At 36.1% G+C, this 13,657-nt stretch overlaps 1 non-coding gene across 1 annotated transcript; it reads right to left on the reverse strand.

Moving 5' to 3' along the window:
• Positions 1-12,724: 12,724 nt before the first annotated feature.
• Positions 12,725-12,832, reverse strand: LOC112725609 (small nucleolar RNA R71). Its single transcript, XR_003164706.1, has one exon. It is a non-coding gene; the product is annotated as a small nucleolar RNA R71 (small nucleolar RNA).
• Between the last annotated feature and the right edge of the window lie 825 nt (positions 12,833-13,657).

A 13,657-nucleotide genomic window follows, 5' to 3' on the forward strand; every position in this document is an offset into this window, starting at 1 on the left:
TTGCTTCTTCTTTAACAAAAAATGCTTTCACTTAGTTTTCGAATTGAAGGCCTAATTCAATTTTTCATGTACACAATTAGAAAATTCTTTTCATGTCTAGTTTTATAAGGAAGAGTTGAATGTTACCATAACCGATTTGGTTATTATTAAGTGTGATGTTGATGAATCGATTGATGATTATATGATTTATTTCAAAAAATGCACGCAATCGATGTTATGTATCACTTCCTGAAAGCGAGGTAGTCAAGATTGCAACTATGGGTTTGGATTTTTATATGCGTCGAAAATTGTTGAATGTGCATATTCCCGATTTGGCTCATTTGGCTGAAAGGGTTTGACAAGTTGAGTTACTTACAAAAGAAAAAGAAGAATTTAAAAATGAAAATAAGTCTAATAATTATAAATCTCTTACTCAAAATGAAAAAGTTCCCTATGTTGAAATGGATATTTCGAGTGAGAATTCTAAAGATGAATATTTCGAAGTCAATTTGGCTGAATTAAAGAAAGTGCCACCTTATGTGTGTTTTTCTTCAAAGAAAGTTTCAAATATTGATAAAGTTAATGAAATAAAGAATAATAAGGCTGGTAAAAAATATAGTTTCGATATCTCAAAGTCAAAACAAATTTTGATGTGTTGCTTAAAGACAAACAATTGGTTTTACCTGAGGAAAAAACTTTACCCTCGATTAAAGATTTAAAAGAAAAACTTTTTGTAAGTTTCATCAAGCAACTAGCCATTCGACTAATAGTTATGTTTGTTTCATGGATTTGATTCAAGAAGCGATCATGGAAGGAAGGTTAAAATTTGATGAAGGAAGAAGAGATATGGAGGTTGATGTTGATCCCTTTGATGCAGCTACAAATTTTGCTGAGCCTCAATTTTTCAAAGTGAATATGGCTGGTTTCATTTCTTTTGAAAATTTGATACCACTTTGCGTGATTTTGAGGCTAATGTTCGACAGGTTTATCCTAGAGTGAGGGATAGATTGTTAGATTTCTTGATGAACCAGAAGCTGAAAGATGGTGACGTGTCTTTATATCCTAGGTGCAATGTTGTTTTTGATACAGAAGTTGCTGTAACATTTGAGAAAGAATGAATGAAAAAATAAATAGCTTATAAAGAAGAGCAAGTTCGTCAAAGGTATCCTTCTCGATGATAAGAAAGGCAAAGTTCTCGAAATTCACAAAAGAGTTATTCCGTTTCTTTTAGCCACTCCAAGCAATTGATGTTTAGTAGATTAAGAATTACCATGAGTTTTATGATCGAGAAGTTCAGGAATATCACTAGCGTTAAGCTCAAAAGGGATATCGAAGAGATAATCAGGGTTATCCATACCTTCGAGGAAGGGTCAGAGGTAATCGAGGCGGAAGATACTTCCATCTAGTTGTGTCAGAGAGACCATCGACTTCTATAGGCAAGGGGCAAAATCTTCTATTCATACCAAGCTGGTCTTTTCTTCTGATGGTGAGACTTATCCAAAAGGCACAAAGTCAGCAGAGCTGGCTGGTAAAGGCAAAGCTATAGAAGTTGATCCTGTTAAGTCAAATGAGAAGAATGTTGATCTTGATGAAGAGTATTTTGTAGAAGGTGATGAAGAAATAATTGGTACGATTTCAATCATCCCATCAGAGTTTTTGGGGAGCTCTAAGGGAAATCTTATTGATGATTATGAAGTTGAATGTGAGGATGAGGATTCTTTTGCTTTTGTCTATGACCATGAAGAGGTAGGTTGCTTTAATAAGCCTACTGACACTCAAAAAGCACACCTCCTTCCATTACATATTAAAGCTAAAATGGATGATGTTGTTGTTAATAAAGTTTTAGTCGATGATGGCGTAGCTATTAATCTTCTCCCAAAACTAATGTTGGTTATGGTAGGAAAAATGCATTATTGATTTGATTTGAACCAACATCGTTGTTATTAATTACAATGCGATTTTGACTCCAGCAAAAGGGTTAGTTACTCTCCAAGTTTAAGTTGGTTCTATAGTTTGAACAACTGTCTTTGTGATAGTGTTTTTGAAGGCTAGTTATAATGCTTTGCTTGGTTGAGATTGGATCTATGGTGTTGGAGCAATACCTTCGACAGTGCACCAAAAAATCCTCTTTTGGACAAATGGGGGAAAGACTGAAGTGATAGAGGGTGATGATAGTCTTTATGTTGAGCATATGCATGTCGATTTCTAAGTTTACAATAACAAACTGAAACCTTTGGATGTTGAAAGAAATCTGACTTTTGCCAATTGTGAATGTTATTTCTTGACTAAAGAAGGTCTTAACATAAAGTTCAAGCTCCTGATACCAGAATACACTCTCCTTGTCTGGGAGTAAGTTCATCTTTTTTTTTTAAAAAAATAATAATTCAACAACTTTCATATTCGAGATGACTAATGAAGAAGATGTGTCGAATTATTTATTATCTTTAAAAAATTATGTGGATAGTTTTTCTTCTACAGCTTGTTTTTCTTTTTCTAGTAATGATTCTTCTGATAAAGTCGAGTCAAGTAAGAGTTTCAATTCAAGAAAATGTATTTCAATTCCTAGGACAATTTCGATTCCTAAAGTCGATTCTGATAATACTTTATCTTATGCAGCATGTCCTTTCATTTCTAGGTCTAGTGTTGTTGGCCAGTTTAGTGTTGATGTATGTCAAGATCTTTGTGTTGTAAAAGATTTGACAACTGATTTGGCTTAAGATCTTAATAAAGCACGTGTTTCCTCATATGATTCAGTTGATCTTTCTTTCAATTGCATTTATGACCTCAAACATTTAGGTTTTGAAAAGTCTTTAGTTCATGATGATCATATCGAAAAAGGGATTTGAATATCAAGATCCACTTGAAAAAATTAACTTAGGATTTAATGGTGATTTAAGACCTACTTATATTTGCAAAAATATTAGTGAAAAATTTCGAACAGGTTTGATTAGATTTTTGACTAAATACAAAGATTGTTTTGCTTGGGATTATGACGAGATGTTTGATCTTGATCGATCTTTAGTGGAGCAACAATTATTGCTAAAGCCATTTTCTCGACCAATGAAACAGGCTCCTAGACGCTTTGTCCCTGAAATAAATCTTAAAATAAAAGAAGAGATTGAACGTTTAATCAAAGCTAAATTTATTCGGACAGCCCAATATGTTGATTGGATTTCAAATATTGTTCCTGTAATGAATAAGAATGCGAAGTTGTGTGTGTGCATTGATTTCTGTGATTTAAACAATGCCACTCCTAAGGATGAGTATGACATGCCTGTGGCAAATATGTTAATTGATTCTGTAGCTAGTAATGAAATTTTAAGTTTCATGGATGGTTATTCTTGTTATAATCAAATCTTTATTGCTGAAGAAGATGTGTCAAAAATGATTTTTCGATGTGCTAGTGCTTTGGGCACCTATGAATAGATTATGATGCCTTTTTGTTTGAAAAATGTCGGAGCGACCTATCAACATGCTATGAATGCTTTTTTATGAGTATATTGAGAAATTTATGGAAGTTTACATTGATGATATGATGGTCAAATCGAGTTCAATTGATCAACATCTTGACTATTTACGTAAAGCTTTTGATACGATGCATCGGAAAGGATTAAAATGAATCCTTTGAAGTGTGCATTTGGAGTTTTTACAGGAAATGATTTAGGATTTGTGGTTCAAAAGAAGTGAATTGCCATTGATCAAAGTAAGGCAAAAGCAATTTTGGAATTACCACCTCTAACATCAAGAAAAGAAGTTCAATCTTTCTTAGGAAAAGTGAATTTTTTACGACGGTTTATTTCGAAACTGTCTGGTCAAACTCTAATTTTTTTCTTTAGTTAAATTTAAAGATGGTTCATAATATGAGGGGACTAAGGAACATCAAGAAACATTTGATTCCATTAAGGATTATCTTTCTAATGCACCTATCATGGCTACTGTTCATCCTTTGGAACCATGAAAATTGTATGTTGCAGCTTCGACAAACACTATTGGTTGTATGTTAGCACATGATGACCAAGCTGAGAATGAAAGAGCTACTTATTATTTGAGTAGAGTTTTGTCCAATATTGAGATGAGATATTCTCCTATCGAAAAATTGTGTCATTCTCTTTATTATGCTTTCTCAAAGTTAAAATGTTATATGATTGCAAAAGCTATTTGAAAATTTGCACAGACGGATCTTTTGATATATATGTTTTCCCATCTAATATTACGAGGTAGAATTGGAAAATAGATACTTACTTTGACAGAATTCGATTTACAATATGTCCTAGCTAAGACGGTAAAAGGATAGGTCATTGTAGATTTTTTGGTCAATCGACTGAATAATCTTAATGACCAGGGGGCAAATATTGTCAAAGTCAAACCTTGAAAGTTATACTTCGATGGATCAACGCATAAATATGGTGCTGGTGTCGGTATTTTGATTATCTCCCCGAAAGGGGTCCTATCGAATTTTTTTTTGAAATAAAATATTCATGTTCAAATAATGTAGCTGGATATGAGGCTTTAATATCAGAGTTAAAAATATTGATCAATAAGAGGGACTAGATGTTCAAATTTTAGGAGATTTTCAATTAGTTTTAAAGTAGTTATCGAATGAATTTAAGTGTACAAGTGAGATACTGCAAAGTATTTGTCGACAACATGGGAATTGCTGGTGTCATTCCAAAAAATATCATTAATTCACATTCTAAGAGTTCTAAATGAGGTAGCAAACAGGTTAGCTCAGGCTACTTTCAGATATAAAGTTTCTCCTGGAACTTCAAAAAAGTTGGTAGAGATACAACAGATCCTCGTGCCCATCGAAGAACGAGACATTTTGGCAATCGATGAATGGGATGATAATGATTAGAGAAAATCAATTGCTGATTATTTAGAGAATCCTAATGTTCAGGTTGATCGAAAAATAAGATTAAGGACAATAAACTTTGTAGTAATAGGTGATTAGTTGAATAAAAAAGGTGTCAAAGGAAGCCTTATGAGATGTTTAAACAAATCTGAAGAAGTAATTGCTCTTGGTGAAGTTCATAAAGGTATTTTTGGGGCACATCAAGCAGGAAAAATGATGAAATGGGTTCTTCAGCATGATCGAATATTTTGGTCAACAATGATTAATGATTGCATTGAATATACAAAAGTATGTCAAGAATGTCAAAAACATGGTGTAATGCAACAAATATCTACTTATGAATTGCATTCAATCATAAAATCTTGGTTATTTAGAGGTTGGACTTTAGACTTAATTAGAATAGTTCATCCTCCATCATCGAAATATCATAAGTTTATCTTGGTAGCAATCGATTATTTTAATAAGTGGGTAGAGGCTATTCCTTTAGTAGAAGTTGGTCAAAATAAAATTATCCATTTAATCAAGGAACATATAATTTATTGTTTTGGAATTCCTCAAACTTTAAGTATTGATCAAGGTACTATATTCACTGGCCAACGTATTAAAAATTCTGTAGCATCGAGAAATATAGCTCTAGTAACTTCAACTCCATACTATGTGCAAGCAAATGACCAAGTTGAGACTGCAAATAAAATCTTGATTAGTTTAATAAAAAAGCATATTAGTAGGAAACCTCGTACTTGGCATGAGACATTAAGTCAAGTTTTATGGGCTTATTGAAATTCACCAAGAGAATTGATAAATACACCCCCTTATAAGTTGGTTTATGGTCATGATGCGATGTTGCCATTGGAAATTACTCTTTATACCATGCGAGTGATGAGGCAAGATGAATTTCCAATAAAAAATTATTAGAATGCAATGTTTGATGAGTTTAATGATTTGGATAGTGAGCGTATCTTAGAGCTCAATAATATTATCCGTCAAAAAGAGAGCATAGCTCGTGTTTATAATTGACGGGTGATGGAAAAAGTGTTTGATATTGGTGAATTGGTCTTAAAAGCTATTTTACCATTAGATTAGAAGTTGAGAGTTTATGAAAAATGGTCCCTTAATTGGGAAGGACCTTATCAAGTAATTAAGTTGTATTCAGGAAATGCTTATTGTTCCGAGGGTTACCTGAAACTGAAGGTCGATCTCGGATGAGATCTGTTGTAGTGGCTGGAGTTGCCGTGTCCGACTTGTTGAGCCTTGGGATGTTGCTGCTCCTTAGTCACCGGAGGGTGGTGGTACCTGCAAGAGACTCCGATGCTTAAGTTAGCACGTGCTTTAGGCAAGTTTTTTGTATAGAATTAAAGTATGAGTTATACCTGGGTGCTCTAGTGTATTTATAGTAGTGTGGAGTAACCTTCCTTTGAGATAAGTTAGTTATCTTATCTTATCTTTTGTGGGTGGGTCCCCTTATCTTTGGCTAGCCACCTTTAAGTGGGGTGCGATCTTCTGCTTTGGGCCTACTTGGGCCCTTATAGCAATTTGGCCGAGCTCTTTGGAAAGAGGTTGGTGTCGACCAACCTTTATAAGAGGTCGGTCATTTTTGTCTTCATCCAACCCGGCTTGCCTAGCTCGACTCATGGTATGAGCAGTGTCCCTGCTCGAGTTCGATCTTTCCCTTGAGGCCGTGTCTTTAGACTTCGACCCCTTTGAGGAAGTCATGCTCGAGCACTTACTTTTGGTTGATCTCCTATATAACTCCTGTTAGGATTGCTTCTGCTTGAATGCGAAGCGTTTCTTTCTTTCTTTAATTGTAGCGCGCGTTGCGCTTTCTTGGGAATGTGCGAGGGCTTTAAAGGCTCATTTAATTCCTTTTTTCCGTTTCTTCTTTTCCCTCTTTTACATTTCATTTTGAAATTTAAAGAAGAAGTTTTGCTCTCACTTTCGGTTTTTTCTTCCCTTTCACTTCTTTGTTTACTGTTTGCGAGATATCTTGTCCATTTGGCTCCTCTGATTTCTTGCCCTCAAGCTTCCTTCTTTTCAACAAGTGCTCGTTAGTGTGGTTTGCCTGCGTTTCTGTTTAGGCCTTCTTCGTATTCATTTCTTCCTCTTCGCAGGTTGGTATTTTTCCTCCTTTTTATGCCTTAGTAGTCTTCTTTATGTGTGTTTTTACTGTTGCATGCTTGTCTTTACGCACAAAGTCTCGATCTTTATTGTGTTTGCTTTGAAAAGGTTGGACCTTTCTAAAAGATTGCATCCTTGTTTTCGATCGGGGTTATGATTTTCTTTTATCCCTATTGCTCCATTTTAGGAAAATGTGCGCGCTTTAGGTTTCTGCTGCTATCTCCGGTAGTTTGCTTTGAGAGTTTTAGGGTTTTGATTTTTTGCGTTGTTCCTCTTTCTGTGCTCTCGTTCTGTTGCCTCCAAAGGGTGCCTCTGGGATTTTGACATTACTGTTGGTGAGCCCTGAGAAGCCCTTTGTTTGCCCTACGTGTTGCGTGTTAGTTGTTTTGCCCCTTTTTTGTTTTTGTCCGAGTTGTTTTGGTAGTGACCCCTTTACTATAGGTGTAGTTTGCTGTATGTCTTTCTAAAAAAATATTGTTGAGATGTCCACCAAGATCCCTGCTGGCATGGCTGACTGGCTGAACTCTATAGTCCTGATGTGTGTTACCATGGCCGATCCAGAGTACTGTGAGAAGCTTAGGAGGTTCTATAGGATCTGTAGCAATAGAAATGATGAAAAGAACTATGAGCTGTTATCGCCTGATCCTGAAGAGAGGGTTAGTTTCCCTCCTTTGACTCAGGGAGAACGACCCTTCTTCTATGCTTATGACTATTTCTTTAGTCAGCTGAAAATCACTATCCCTTTTACTGATTTCAAGACCGACCTCTTATGGACCTGCAATGTGGCCCCTTCTCAGCTTCATCTGAACTCTGGGGTTTTATAAAGATCTTTCAGTTGTTGTTTAAGAGCTGAGTATTCAACCTACCCTAGCTCTCTTCCTTTATTTGTTTATTTTGACCAAGCCTGGGGTAGCCAAGAAGAAGGCCTCTTGGATTTCCTTCCGAGCTACTCAGGGGAAAAAGGTGTTTTCGATGTTTGACGAGTCTTTTCGTGATTTCAAGAACTACTACTTCAAGGTCCGAGCTGTTGGAAATGCTCGGACCTTCTTTTTAGATGAGAATAATGAGCCCACCTTTCCTTTGTGGTGGCAAAAGGATACGGTGGTGGTTAAGTATCCTTGGGAGAGTTTGAGCAAGGTAGAACAAGCTTTTGTGGGTGTTTTGGAGGAGCACTGGGGGGAACCTCCTCACTTGGATACTAAGAGGTTTCTGGGGGATCCTTCCCTCCTCCGTGCTGAACTGGGTAGCGTCCGACTTCTTTTCTGATAGCTTTCTTCTGTTTTTTGCCGACTTATCCCTTCTTTTATTTTTAACTTGTTTTCCTGGCGTCTTTTTCAGAGATGGTGAAGTCTAGCGACTCCATGAAGGCCTTTCGTAGGGCTAAGAAGGCATTGGTTGCACAAAACTTGATGGTGAAGACCCCGGGAGAAGGGTCGTCTCAAGTCCCTCCTAAGAAGCTGACTTCTGACACTTCAGGCCCGAGGAAGATCATTCCGACACCACAAGTTTGGACGATTCCTTCTGACCCTGTTTAACCGACCTCTGGTGCTGCCTCCTCTCCTACTGCTGCTGGTCCTCCTCCGAAGCGGCAAAAAACTATTGGTGTTTATGATCTAAATAGCAAGGATTTTGACAGTGTAGGTTTTATCACCGAACTGATTGCTCCTCATGGTAGGATTCCTTTAGATGATGTGTCGATCCTTCATCACCTTGATTTTATTACTAGAAATAGTGTTCGAATGGCCAACATGAATGCGGCCTTATTTCGTGTGGTTTGAAATTCTCCCGTTCATGCGACTAAGGCCTTTATGGAGGACGCCAAGTCTGAATTTGAAAGAATTAAGGGTTTGAAGGATGAGCTTGATGCTAGGGTGGTGGTGCATGAAATTGTGATCTCTAAAATGGAGCCAACAATTTGGTACGTGATGAGCGGATAATTTATACGCTTTTTGGCATTGTTTTTACATAGTTTTTAGTATGATTTGATTAGTTTTTAGTATATTTTTATTAGTTTTTAAATAAAAATCACATTTCTGGACTTTACTATGAGTTTGTATGTTTTTCTGTGATTTCAGGTAATTTCTGGGTGAAATTGAGGGACTTGAAAAAAATCTGATTCAGAGGCTGAAGAAGGACTGCAGATGTTGTTGGATTCTGACCTCCCTGCACTTGAAGTGGATTTTATAGAGCTACACACACCCAATTGGCACGCTCTCAATTGCGTTGGAAAGTAGACATCCAGGGCTTTCCAGAAATATATAATAGTTCATACTTTGCTCAAGTTTAGACGACACAAACTGGCGTTTAACGCCAGCTTTCTGCCCTATTCTGGCGTTAATCGCCAGAAACAAGTTGCAAAGCAGAGTTAAACGCCAGAAAGAAGTTACAAATTGGCGTTTAACTCCAAGGAAGACCTCTACACGTGAAAGCTTCAATGCTCAGCCCAAGCAAACACCAAGTGGGCCCGGAAGTAGATTTCTGCATCATTTACTTATTTCTGTAACCTTAGTAACTAGTTTAGTATAAATAGAACTTTTTACTATTATGTTAGATATCTTTTGATCATTTTTAGATCTCTAGACCTCCATGGGAGGATAGCCACTCGGCCATGTATACCCTATTTTCACTTATGTATTTTCAACGGTGGAGTTTCTACACCCCATAGATTAAGGTGTGGAGCTCTGCTGTTCTTCATGAATTAATGCAAAGTACTATTGTTTTTCTATTCAACTCAAGCCTATTTCTTCTCTAAGATATTCATTCACACACAAGAACATGATGAATGTGATGCTCATCACCATTCTCACCTATGAACACGTGCCTGACAACCACTTCCGTTCTACATGCAAACAAGCTTGAATGTGTATCTCTTAGCCTCCTGATCGTGAGATCAGAGTCTTCATGGTATAAGCTAGAATTATTGGCGGCCATTTCTGAGATCCAGAAAGTCTAAACCTTGTCTATGGTATTCCGAGTAGGATCTGGGAAGGGATGGCTGTGACGAGCTTCAAACTCGCGAGTGCTGGGCGTAGTGACAGACGCAAAAGGATTACTGAATCCTATTCTAGCATGATCAAGAACCGACAGATGATTAGCCGTGCGGTGACAGCGCATTTGGACCATTTTCACTGAGAGGACGGGAAGTATCTATTGACAACGGTGATGCCCAACATACAGCTTGCCAAGGAAAGGAGTATGAAGGATTGGATGAAGGGAGTAAGAAAGCAGAGATTCAGAAGGAACTAAGCATCTCCATACGCTTATCTGAAATTCTCACCAATGAATTACATAAGTATCTCTATCTTTATTTTACGTTTTATTTATCTTTTAATTATTAAAACTCTATAACCATTTGAATCCGCTTGACTGAGATTTACAAGGTGACCATAGCTTGCTTCAAGCCGACAATCTCCGTGGGATCGACCCTTACTCACGTAAGGTTTATTACTTGGACGACCCAGTGCACTTGCTGGTTAGTTGTGCGAAGTTGTGAAAAAGAACTAAGATTATGAACGTGGATATTAAGTTTTTGGCGCCGTTACCAAGGAATGAACAATCACGATTTCGTGCACCAAGTTTTTGGCGCCGTTGCCAGGGATTGTTTGAGTTTGGACAACTGACGGTTCATCTTGTTGCTCAGATTAGGTAATTTTATTTTATTTTATTTTTATTTTTTAATTTTTGAAAAAAAAGTTAAATTATTCTATGTTCTTCATAATTTTTAAGAATGAATTCTAGAGTTTCATGAGATATGTTGAATCCTGGCTGGCTGTTAAGCCATGTCTAATCTTTCGGACCGAGATGTCAACTATCTTGAGAAGTGCTTCTTTGTCTTTCTCATCAATTCAACTGTTGTATGCCTGATTTGTATCTTAAAGCTTGGCTGGCCATTGGCCATGTCTACTGTTTTGGACCGGAGCTTTCACTGAAAGCTTGGCTGGCTAGTAAGCCATGTCTAATCCTTGGACTGGAGCTTTAGACTAACATTGCATGATTCCTGGAATTCTCATTAAAAATTTTGAAATCCTTATTTTTCTTTTTCCAAATAATTTTCGAAAAATCCAAAAAATTTTGATAAAATCATAAAAACCAAAAATAATTTTGTGTTTCTTGTTTGAGTATAGTGTCAATTCTGAAGTTTGGTGTCAATTGCATGCTTTTATAATTTTCTTTAATTTTCGAAAATTCATCATATGTTCTTCATGATCTTCAAGTTGTTCTTGATGATCTCCTTTGTTTGATCTTTGCATTTTTATGTTTTGTGTCTTTTCTTGTTTTCCATATGCATTTTCAATTTGTTAGTGTCTCAACATTAAAAATTTTTAAGTTTGGTGTCTTGCATGTTTTTCTTTTCTTAAAAATTTTCAAAAATAAGCTCTTGGTGTTCATCTTGCATGTTTCTTATGAGTCAAGTCAAATTTTCAATTTAAAAATTATATCTTTTTCAAATCTTTTTCAAAAATCAAATCCTTTTCATTTTTCATTCATATTTTTGAAAATTTCAAATTGATTTTCAAAAATCTTTTTCTTGTTTTGTTTTATAATTTCAAAATATTTGCTAACAATTAATGTGATTGATTCAAAAATTTTAAAGTTTGTTACTTGCCTATTAAAAAAGGTTCAATCTTTAAATTTTAAAATCATATCTTTTAAGTTTCTTGTTAGTCAAGTAACCAACTTTAATTTTCAAAATCAAATCTTTTTAATTTTTTTTCAAATCTTTTTCAAAATAAATGTCAATCACATCTTTTTCAAAATCAATTTCAAAATCTTTTCTAACCTCTTATCTTTTCAAATTGATTTTCAAATCTTTTTCAAATTAATCCTATCTTTTTGTTTGATTCTTATGTTTTTCAAAACTACCTAACTAATTTTCTCTCTCTAATTTTCGAAAATCACTAACCTCTTTTTCAAAATTTCTTTTCATTAACTAATTATTTTAAATTTTAATTTTAATTTTATTCCTTTTCGTATTTTCGAATTATAATTAATTTTTAAAATAAAAACAAAAATATTTATATTTTGTATTATTTAATTTTCGAATTCTTCTCCCTCTCATCTCCTTCTATTTATTTATTTATCTACTAACACCCCTCTTTCACTCAAAAATCCGAACCCACTCTTCTCCTCTGTGTTCGAATTCTTATCTTTTCCTTCTTCTATTCTTCTCTTCTTATACTCATAAGGAATCTCTATACTGTGACATAGAGGATTCCATATTTTTTTTTCTATTCTCTTCTTTTTCATATTAGCGGGAACAAGGATAAGAACATTCTTATTGAAGCTGATCCTGAACCTGAAAGGACTTTGAAGAGGAAGCTAAGGGAAGCTAAAGCACAACTCTCTGAAGAAAATCTGACAGAAATTTTCAAAAAAGAAGGAGACATGGCCGAACCCAACAACAATGCAGGGAAGATGCTTGGTGACTTCACTGCACCAAATTCCAACTTACATGGAAGAAGCATCTCAATCCCTGCCATTGGAGCAACCAATTTTGAGCTAAAACCTCAATTAGTTTCTCTGATGCAACAGAATTGCAAGTTTAATGGACTTCCATCAGAAGATTCTTTTCAGTTCTTAACTGAATTCTTGTAGATCTGTGATACTGTTAAGACCAATGGGGTTGATCCTGAGGTCTACAGGCTTATGCTTTTCCCGTTTGCTGTAAGAGACAGAGCTAGAATATGGTTGGACTCTCAACCTAAAGATAGCCTGAACTCTTGGGATAAGCTGGTGACGGCTTTCTTAGCCAAGTTCTTTCCTCCTCAAAAGCTTAGCAAACTTAGAGTGGATGTTCAAACCTTCAAACAGAAAGAAGGTGAATCTCTCTATGAAGCTTGGGAGAGATACAAGCAACTGACAAAAAAGTGTCCTTCTGACATGCTTTCAGAATGGACCATCTTGGATATATTCTATAATGGTCTGTCTGAATTATCTAAGATATCATTGGACTATTCTGCAGGTGGATCCATTCACCTAAAGCAAACGCCTGCAGAAGCTCAGGAACTCATTAACATGGTTGTAAATAACCAATTCATGTACACTTCTGAAAGGAATCATGTGAGTAATGGGACACCTCAGAGGAAGAGAGTTCTTGAAATTGATACTCTGAATGCCATATTGGCTTAGAACAGAATATTGACTCAGCAAATCAATATGATTTCTCAGAGTCTGAATGGATTGCAAGCTGCATCCAACAGTACTAAAGAAGCATATTCTGAAGAAGAAGCTTATGATCCTGAGAACCCTGCAATCGCAGAGGTGAATTACATGGGAGAACCATATGGAAACACCTATAATCTTTCATGGTGAAATCATCCAAATTTCTCATGGAAGGACCAACAGAAGCCTTAACAAGGCTTCAATAATAATGGTGGAAGAAATAGGTTTATCAATAGCAAGCCTTTTCCATCATCTTCTCAGCAACAGACAGAGAATTCTGAACAGAGCCATTCTGGCCTGGCAACCATATTTTCTGACCTATCCAAGACCACACTAAGTTTCATTAATGATACAAGGTCCTCCATTAGAAATTTGGAGGCACAGGTGGGTCAGCTGAGTAAGAAGATTACTGAAACTCCTCCCAGTACTCTCCCAAGCAATACAGAAGAAAATCCCAAGAGAGAGTGCAAGGCCATAACCTTACTTGGTGTGGCCGAATGCCCAGAGGAGGAGGAGGACGTGAATCCCAGTGAGAATGACCTCATGGGA

Source organism: Arachis hypogaea, chromosome 11, assembly GCF_003086295.3.
Source record: "Arachis hypogaea cultivar Tifrunner chromosome 11, arahy.Tifrunner.gnm2.J5K5, whole genome shotgun sequence".
In the NCBI taxonomy this organism is placed as follows: domain Eukaryota; kingdom Viridiplantae; phylum Streptophyta; class Magnoliopsida; order Fabales; family Fabaceae; genus Arachis; species Arachis hypogaea.